At 44.0% G+C, this 10,459-nt stretch overlaps 1 long non-coding RNA gene across 2 annotated transcripts in view; it reads right to left on the bottom strand.

The window, feature by feature from the left end:
- Positions 1–2,759: 2,759 nt before the first annotated feature.
- Positions 2,760–10,459, bottom strand: part of LOC129385763 (uncharacterized) — a 207,160-nt gene continuing 199,460 nt past the window's right edge. Inside the window, exons 4-6 of one of the 2 annotated variants that reach the window (XR_008613316.2) lie at positions 6,264–6,288; positions 5,067–5,393; positions 2,760–2,873 (exon numbers count right to left, since the gene is read on the bottom strand). This is a non-coding gene — a long non-coding RNA (uncharacterized lncRNA). The remainder of the gene's footprint in view (positions 2,874–5,066; positions 5,394–6,263; positions 6,289–10,459) is intronic. The other variant, XR_011895685.1, reaches the window with a different exon arrangement.

The raw sequence follows: 10,459 nt of genomic DNA, 5'->3' as shown, positions 1-10,459 counted from the left end.
AAACTTTGCTCAAGTTAAGCCCTCTGGTTTATTATTTCGTGTTTATCACATATAAATGAAAAAGTCACACGTCTGCGCGGCACACGGAGCACATTCACAGACTAAGGTGGAGGAGTGGTTAGCGGAGGGGCACACACGAGGGAGTCTTCGCCGCGAAATCTCTTTGCGCTGTTTTGAATAAAAAGAACAGAGCTGTGCGGCCGCCGTTGACGGCGGGCTGCGGCTAGTGGGCTGCACAGTGATCTACTGAGCAGACATTGCTGCTTGCAGGCTTGTTCGTAGCTCTACAATTCGCTTCTTCAGCAGCAGTTCGTACTTTGTAAGGCGCCGCAATAACTTGTAACAAAGAGCAAACACAAGTAACGAGACTACGCGGGCACTTATGTTACATCACTCGACACGTGGCAAGATATGACTCAACTGCTACGTGTCGTGATACTTAGAGGTACAGTACGCAACTGCAGTGGAAAGTTTGCCTTTATCGAAGCTACGTGGCTCGCAAGGGACATAGTCAAACCCGCGGCATGATACAAAGCAGCTGACGCTGTTGTTTGTGCTGATGATTTATTGTCATTTCCTTTGAAACGGGGCTATGGCAAATGTTTCCCATAGCCTAGGGTAATATTCACCTAGGCTGGTTGATTTGATCATAGATGCTATGCATGTTTTTCGTTCTAGCAATTTTCTATAAATCTGCTTATCTTTTCTCTTCCTGAATACTTATTTATCTACCTCCTACCGCAACCTATGCAACTGTTACATGGCGTGCCACGTTGTACAATAATAAGCAGCTACAATGCAAAATGTGAAGGTAGCGACGCTACGCGGCACGCATCTCACATCACGTGACTCCTCGAGCGCTATAGTATGCCTGTATTGGGCATGTTTAAGCAGAAAGCAGCAAGGGCTACGCAAACATGCTGCTGCTTTTAGAGATTACACTGTACAATTTATGCAAGGGCAGCAAATACTAGGTGCCGTATGAAGCAACGTTTCATTCAATATTGGTGAGTAGATGGATAAATTTTTGCGGTGACGGTGGTGCACGTGCTTAGGGAAAGAGTCTGAGCAATTGATCTGCTTCTGATGCATGAGGCTCTGTGCAGACATGCCTGGAGCACGCATGATATGATGTTGGCTTGCACGAGCACTAACTGCTGCTTCGCATAGTCGCAGTTTAACCTTCGATGTCAACCTTCAAATTAAAGCATGGGGTGCTGACTTATAGCAGCCCAACATTGCTAAAGAAAAGGAAAGTATAGCATACGCAAATGCTTTGGCCCTTTTTCCATGCATGTCTACTAAATGTTGCTCCATAGCTCCTCTGTATCGGCTTATTTATAGCAAATGCAGTACTTTCTGCACAAAAGCACAGATAGCATGAACCACCCTTGAACGCAGTGCCGAAAAGAAGCAAGCATTGTCATGTGAAACAATAGCTTAAGGAAAGTAAAGCTTAGACATACAGACCAGTGAACTGTCGACGCCATTCACAAGGCATTTCATGAGGCGCATGTCGTAGCATGAAGGCGCCACGTTTTAGGCATTCATTCTGGAAGCGAAAATGCTTTGGCAAAGTCCTACTTTTGTTTTTGCTTTCTTGCGAGCCAAACTTTACCTTTATTTTTCTTCTGCATAGTTGCTGAACTGAGGCAGGATAACAGAATACCATATGTTCAGGTTGCGCTCTGTTCAACGTATAAAGCAACGCGCACATTTCTGTCAGAAGTTCACGCTCTCGGACTGGAGTTAAAAGACAATGTACGCTTGGCAACTTGCCTTCGTGATTGCCCTGGCTGTCCTGATTAATGGCAAGCATCCTAATATTAAGGACCTCAGAAATGTAAGATGTTCTTATAGAGAAAATTTGTTTGTAGACGTTTCGTGCGATGTTTCGTAATATATCTATACTTTTAAGCTGACTCTTAGTGGTGTGCACAGCACAACTGTACAAAAATTGCAAACTGACCTGTACGCCGCACACACTCATTACTGAATTGCGCAGATATATATCTTCTTGTTTCAAAACTATTTGTACATCCTGTTTTATATTTTAACTACAACGACAAACTGAAAAAGTTGTTTTGTAAGCACACGTTATCGTACGAAAGTATTCAATTTAGCACTTTTTCATATAATTTGCACGCCACCATGAAAAAACTTGCGAACCGTGTTAAGCATTACTTTTTAACAGAAGGAGATATCAATGTGGGTTGAAAATGGGCAAGAACTATCCGCATTAGGTTTCAAAAAGAGAACTGCACTGCTAATTTGAATTATACAGGATGATACATATCACATGGCGAGAAAAATAAGGATATCCGCCGATCTTGCGCAGTGTGGTATTTCATGGTAATGCAAAACGTTTGGCCGCGCGACGCACGGGAATGAATGTTTTTGAAATTTTGTAACGGAGACGGCAGAGTACTGGTGGTTCTGTGAAATATATTTGGAGCGGCAGAGATTGCTAAGTGCTTGTTTAGGCCACACTTCATGTATTATACGTCTGCTGCATTGAAGCGTCCACTATGCACGGGCTGATTTGTTTACGCTAGAAATTCACAATTCACAATTCTAACGAAAAGAGCAATTTTGAGCTGAAAAAATAAATGTCAGACGAAGTAATGGCTTGTATTTTAAATAAATGAGTATACTTTACAGAGGTTCTTTGAGAGAGCCATAGAAACCTTTATTATTAGTGATGTATTATTAGTGATATTATTAGAAACCTTTATTATTAGCATTTAAGCAATAGCATGTCATAGTTCGCATACAGCGTTCTTTATTGGACTTTTTAATGGTACTTTAAAACACCCAGTCTGCTGAGAGACGACCAGTGGAATGTGTTGCTTGAGCGAGAGCTTGCAGGACACCTGAAAAAGTAAAGAGAACAATTCATTTTTACTTATGCAATAAGATAACGCATAGGCAAAAGCACATTTCCCTACATTCACATTGGTGAGAATGCTCCACCATTCAGAACATATGGGATACAAAACAAAGTTTATTAAAGATAAGTGGTTTGCTGCGATGCTTCTTACTCCGAAAGGAACATGCATGTCTGTGGTAGAATAACCTGTCAGATTAGCAGGGCATTGAAGCAAGTGTTATCACAGTAATAAAAGAGACACGAACACACTGTTTGATCAACAAAAATTACTAGTATTGGGGCACCAGAAGTAACCCCTAAAGTCTAGTTTTAGAAAGGAGCACAAAAAGGTCGAGCGACCTAAATTACTTGGAAATTACCCTTTTGCCAGCTACATAAGAAACGCGGTGGGGTGCTTCGACATCCCGGCCACAATGCCCGTATTTTGATGGGGCCAAAATGCAAACACATAAGGTGCGATGGCCGCAGGTGAAAGAACCCCAAGTATTCAAATTCAATCCGGAGTTCCTTACTAAAGCCTTCCTCATAGTCCTATTGTGGTTTTGGCAGATAAAACGCCAGAATTGAATTTACTTAGCGCAAACAGTACAAGCATAAGGAAAAATTGTTATACAGAATCAACTGACAAAAGCTACATTTGACAAAATTTCATACTTTCTAAATTAAGAATTTGTCAGATGATGTGCGCAAATATCTACTTATGCCAAAATTATTGCCATTACATTTATACGGCCCCTTCTACCTTTCATTCTTTTATCCAAATTATATGTGCTGTTCAGGTGCTCGCTACACCTAAAACAATTTACACCACTCCTAAAGTACTTGAGATTGTTTCAAGCAACAGCATAATCTTGCTTTGCGATTGTTAACATATGAAATGGATTTTCTCACTTCTTGACATCACGGCCTCCTGGGCAGGATCACTGGTCACACTGGACCCCTTTGCTCTGGTATAGTTCACTAAAGACACTAACTTGAGTTTGCAATAGTTATTACACCCTGATTCATAGTGATCCATTTAGGAGAACTGACCCAAGTCAAGCCAAAACAGTTCCGGTTCTGCCAGGTAAAGTTCATGATTGTTCTTCAGAAAGAGCTTACTGTTGCCACGTTCCATGGTTGAGGTCACTTTCATCAGGGTGGGTGAATTGCCACAGTGTTTAAGTTCACTCGCTTGCGCAGAATGGCAGTTGCAGGTTTAGTGAGCTTGTAGGGAGACAACCTCATGATAACATTGTGGTTTCAATAGGCTCTTTCGGTTTTAATTCATCAACTTTTGTTAAAACTGTCTTCACAGGTGGATGCTCGAGTTTCCAAGCCCTTGATTTTCTGTCAGCGCTAAGCTCTTGCTAGCTGTAATTTCTTCCCAGCTAGCCGAATCATCTTGAGGCCCCACGTTGACACTACGGATGACTTTAAATGCAGAATTTTCGGACTAATGCATTTTGCTTTGCAAGTCTGTTTAAAGGAAAGGGGACACTTACAGATTTCTATTCTGCAGGCGAGTAAGACGAAGCACTAAGCCTCGGTTAAATGCTCTGTCAATAGGTTCGGTAAAAGATGTTGTCAAGGGCTCGACGAAAATTCATTTAGTCAGGTGACATGATTGTGAAGTTGTGGTCACTGACCAAGTTTGTGATTATCATCACGCCAGAGACGAGCAAATTTTCGTCAAATATTTACCTCCTACACTACTAAACACAACATGTAACCAAGATTTGCCGATTTGTTTCACTCACATCTAGAATAACTACCTGCGAGTCCCCTCTTTTCTTCAACCACCCTTGCAAAGCCAGCAGCCTTATCCTCAAAAGTCTGCATTTGAAGAGATCGGTAGCGTCAGCTTGGGACCTTATGATAATTCAGCAATCGGACAAGAAATTACTGACAGTACAAGTATGCCAACAGGAAATGAAGGACATCAAAGCCAATAACTTCTTCGCAATGTGCCAACTAGAGGGTCATTGTTCATGAGTTCCCGGATGCACAACTTCATGCCGATACTAACGAAGCACCAGTGCCGAGAGTTACAAGAAAAAAAATTTGATGCCCTAAGCAAATACACCCACTCAAACTTTCAATGTTATGGTTAACCTGCCTTCCCACTACTACGCTGAACCTAAACCTGCTTTTTTGGGCAAGGCAACAAACACCAACACTGACACTGGTGCCTTACCCAACTCAGTGAGAGTCATCTGCGCCGTGAATGGTGCTGCCAGGGCAGTTCGTTCCGAAGATGTGGCTCACACCTGCACTTTCAGTGCGCTGTACAAACTGCAGAAGCACACCCCACAAGTTTGTCTTCCTAAGTGTGGGCAAATAGCCCATATGGGCCTCCAAAACCCATCGAACCAATGTACGCAAACCCATACCAGCAAACCTAGCTTGTTCAGTGCTTCGAAAAGTTGCTTTACGTCGGCTCTTCACACAATTCTTCCTCGGCATAGCAGAAGCTTGCTTTTCAGTGTAGGCATGTCAATATTGAAGATACAAGCATCGCTACCTGTGAGAAAGAAGCATGCAAGAAAAATAAGTAACACACGCAGGTGTCGATGAATATCAAATACCACTATCGTGCAGTACACGCCACGTCAGCAAAACAGGCCCGCAAAACAGGCCCGCAAAACGGGCTGGATTTGCAGCCATGTTAACTTGATGCTCAGGTCATTTTGCGGTCACCTGGTAGTGTACAGCTCACTTGCATTATATGGTTTGAAAACTGTCACTTTGGCAAGGTATAAGGTCCATAGGGCTGACGAGATTTGTGAGGCTTTCCTTATATGTGTGACAGGGTACCCATGAGTTGGCTTCCCTTACAGAGGGTTATGAGATAGCAATACCGCCTATTTGTCATTGTAAAACAAGTGTTATAGAAGCCATGCCACGTATCCTTTGTGCAGTTGTGACAACATGCATTGCAGATTTATCTGTTATCCCCAATTTGCCTCGCGCTTTGTATTGCTATTAAAGCACTAATATCGGATGGTTATTAGACTGTGTTATATCCTGTCACCTTCTTACCTTTCTTATTAATTCTACGTTAAATACAGCTTGTTTTGGTGTAGGAGTGCTACATTAAGGCATAAACAAGCTCCACGGCAGTTAGCAATTAAGGAGTGCAAGAACCCTCTTAGAACATGTCAATGAGGATCATGGCAAAAACAGCACTTTAAAAACGACCATTAGATGATTTATCACCAAGGCCTTGTGTCTTCTTCCTTAACATATATCAAACTCAAAACTGATATTGAGGTGCAAGCTCTGCATATTATATTGCCTTGTCAATAAAGCAAGACAGAGTGGAGCCTGGACGTTGCGGGACCAACTCAGATGTAAAGATCAACACTGATGAGCGACACAGCAGTCTGCTTACACTTTTTCTGCAGGCGCTGTCACACCTGTAATAAAACAAGGGAACTTAGTGTCACGAGAGTATAATATAAAAGTGACACTGTAAAGAAAGCAATCCTTCCTAGGTATAAACAGGGATGAAATATTGATATTCGCCCATAGAACGCTTCAATTCGAGTAACAAAACCTGCAAGAATATAGCAATGTATGAGCCACCTGTGCAAAAACATTATTCGCAGGTCCCTTTCTTTGCCTCCCTCCTCTTCCTCGTGCGTAGATAGCAGTCAGGTTAACTGGACCAGATCGCCACATAGTGTAAGCAAAGGCGGTAACTTCATGGACCAATTATGATGTCATTGAACGGCATGAATCCTTGCAGTCGTTTTAATGTGTTTTGTAATGCTGGCCATCCTGTAGGCCGTACAGTATCAAAGCACCCATAAGCATAACAGCATTGCCCAAGAGGGCGAACAAATAAGCGTCCACAGCAGCACAACCCAGCATATCTATCAGGTTTCTTTCATTACACTTTAATAGCTATCCTCCTATGACTTCAGCCGAATTTTCGTCAGCAGAATGGAAGCTTGTAGCATCTGCACAAGCCGAATGCACCAGGGCACCATAAAAATATCACAATAGCTTCCTACCTAATTCCATATTTAAAATAAAACTGGAAATTTCAGTACCATGTGTAGAACAAATCGAATTGTTCTGGAATCAAGTAATACCCTTTTTTTCGTACACGCAAATATCACCAAATATCACCAAATATCACGCAAATATATCTTGTGACTTTACTCCCTGGTCCGGTCCGGCGAAATTGGTCTTCCAAGCACGTCTCGCAACTTTTCGTCTTCTGCGTGGGCAAGCAATCACCCCAGAACAGTGCCGGACCCAGAACCACAAAGCAGTGAGCACAAGGCCACCCTCCCCCAAGACACACCCGGCTTTAAAAAAAGAAGGAGAAAACCCGCTACACCTTTCCCATTCCCTACGCACGTCCTCCCCCCTTGAACACTAAAAACAGCCATTTCTTGAAAGCGTTAAGACTTGGTTATTAAAATCAGCTAACAATCAGTTATACATCGAAAGAACGTATGAATTCAGAAAAACATATGAACGAACGTAAAAATTCCACGGCAATCCGGATGAGCATGAGGCTTTCGCTACTCTAGGGGCAACGACTCAAACCGTCGGCATTGCCGTTAAGCTTACCCTTCTTGTAACGAATATGGAAGCTTTACTTTTGAAGAGATAAGCTCCAGCGCAAAAGACGACCGTTTTTCGTAGACATGGACTGCAGCCATGTGAGGAAACAGTGGTCAGTCTCTATAGTGAACCTTGAACCAGCGATATAGCAAGCTAGCTTCCGCACCACCCATACTACGCAGGCGCATTCTTTTTCTGATGCACTGTATGCTTCCTCCCGAAATGAAAGCTTTCTACTGGCGTACAGTACAGGGTGTTCGTCACTGTCACTGGCATCACACTGAAGAATGAATGGCTTAGAGCAGTAGAGAGCGTTTAACACTGAATGACTCGTTAATGCTTTCTCTTCAGCATACTAAAAGCCTTTTTTTTTTTTTGCGTCATCCCACTTTACCGTTTGTGGATCTGTTTTCCTGAGAGCATCCGTCAAAGAACTCGCAATCTCGGAATACCGCGGGATATATCTTTTGTAATAACCCGCCAAGCCAAGGAATGATCTGATGTCCCACTTGGTTTGTGGTTGCGGAAAGTTGTCTATTGTGGTCAGTTTAACCTCGGAAGGCCGACGATGGCCTTTCTCTATTACATGGCCTATATAAGCTACCTCCGCGCGCCCTAATTGGCATTTGGGAGCCTTAACAGTTAAGTTGGCCTCTCGTAGACGACACAGCACGGTTTGCAGGTGTTGCATGTGGTCGGCCCATGATGAAGAAAAAAAATTGCTATGTCATCGAGATACGGAAGTGCAAAGTCCTCCATTCCTCGTAGCACCTGGTCCATAAGGCTAGAGAAGCAATATGGCGCATTTTAAATCCAAGGCTCAGGACTTTCGGACGAAAGGTTCCCATCGGGGAAATAAACGCCGCAAGCCTGCTTGCCCTCTTGGTCAACGGAACCTGCCAATACCCACTGACTAAATTGAGCGTAGAGATGAAATTAGCACTGCTCACCTTCTCAAGCCTTTCCTCGATATGCGGTAACGGATAAGTCCGCTCCTTCATGATTAAATTGAGCCCGCGGTAGTCGATACATGGTCGCGGCTCTTTTCCTGGGACCTCAACCAAAATGAGAGGCGAGGTATAATCACTCCCTCCTGGCTTGATTACACCTAGCTCTAACATCTTGTTTATTTCCGCGGTCATGACTTCACGCTGACGAGGCGAAACCCGATAAGCTTTCGAACGAACTAGGTCTAATGAGGTTAACTCAATATCGTGAACAATTGCGGTGGTCCTGCCCGGCGTGTCTGAATATATGTGTTTAAATTCAAACACGAGTTCCCTCAGTTCGGCCCTTTCATTGGGATTCAACTCCGCCTGTTCTACTAACTTATCAATAGTCTCGTGAATTTCTATTGCCTCCGTCACTGCTGTTAACTCTGGAAAGTCGACAGGCATCTCCTCAGTGGTTATCTAACGAGCGTTTCAGGATCATTCCCTTTTCCCCAACTTCAAAGCGTCGCGTGCAAGCCGTCCTGTCATAGTAATCCTCAGCATTGTTTTGTACTTTACGCATTTCCTGCTCAACGATCATTGTGGCAGGGCTTACGTTTGACAACTTTCTCCTACATTCTGCCTCTCGCGACATTTCAGGCTCCGCTGCTTTCCTGGTCTTTTCATTAGCTGGCGTACTTTTTGCATTATCCCCTATAGGGCTGTCCTGTCTGGTGCTGGCTGACGAATCCTCCGTCAAACCTATTTCCTCCACCACAGGACACTCTTACACTGCCTTGGCCGCGAGCTCCCTTGCCTTGGAGCGAGTTAGGGCTTGCACTGTTCCCTCACTAAACCCGATTCCCTTGCGTTGTAGCAAATCCTTAAATTTGTTAGAAAACAGATATGGGTACTGAGGCGGGAGATGTGTCGAGACGGCAGCTTCTGTATCTAGTACTCCAAAAAGGTCCTTCGATACGAATCTTGGCCACAGGGAGACCAACACTGGAGGCCTCTACAGCTTGCCTTATCGAAGCACATTCTCCTGTGAATCGGCCTTCCTCTACGTACGACGGATGCACCACGTCCATTGTGGCTGCCGAGTCGCGAAGCACTCTACACGGTTTGCCGTTTACCACGATGTCTCAAATGTATGGTTCTAGCAAGTTCAGATTTTCCTCGTTACTAGTTAGTGACATCAACACTTGTTTGGGGTTTTTGCATCCCACGGAGATATGCCCTCTTAGCTGGCAGTTGTAGCAAACTATTGGTTTCTTGGCCTCGAAAGCCTTTTCCTTTTGCCATTCTGCCCTCTGTTCCGGTGACTCCTTTTCTCCCTCGCTTTCCTCGTCAGTAGTTTTCACTGAATCTGACCTTTCCTTTGTTTTATACCGACTCGACTTTGACCATCGCTTTGGCTTGTCGGATTTGTATTTATTGATCTCCTCCTTAGGAGCTTCGTTACCTTCGTCCGCACGGCGAGTTACGTACTCCTCAGCGAGATCGGCCGCTCTCGTAACAGTGTCTGCGCCTGGCCTATCCTGAACCCAATACTTGATGTTTACTGGCAGCCGGTGGTAGAACTGTTCTAAAGCAACGCACTGCATTGTCTTTTCGTCATCGCCGAGTGCACCCTCTTCTCTGAGCCATTCCTCCAGGTTTATCTCCAAGGTATATGCAAAATCTGGATATGACTCACTTTTTGTCTTCTCGACTTCCTTGAACTTTCGCCTGAATGCTTCCGCTCATAATCTGTACTTTTTAAGCAGATTTTCTTTGACTTCATCGAAGTCCTTTGCTTCTTCTTTCCCCATGCGGGCGATAATATCAGCTACCTCACATGGCAGTAACGTAAGCAAGCGTTGCAGCCACGTGTTTCTCGCGAATTTTGCCTTCTCACACGTGCGCTCAAACTGTACCAGAAAAAGACTTGTGTCCCCTCCTACTGCGTAGGGTGCCATCAAGTCTGTCATTCTGCGCTCGCTTTCACGTGCCTCTGTGCTAAGTCTTTCACTATATTGGGCTTTCAAAAGCTCAATCTCTAGGCGCTTCATTTCGAGTGCGTCGCGTGCAACAC

Source organism: Dermacentor andersoni, chromosome 7 (genome assembly GCF_023375885.2).
Source record: "Dermacentor andersoni chromosome 7, qqDerAnde1_hic_scaffold, whole genome shotgun sequence".
NCBI lineage: Eukaryota > Metazoa > Arthropoda > Arachnida > Ixodida > Ixodidae > Dermacentor > Dermacentor andersoni.
This window is presented reverse-complemented; position numbering and strand designations above follow the sequence as displayed.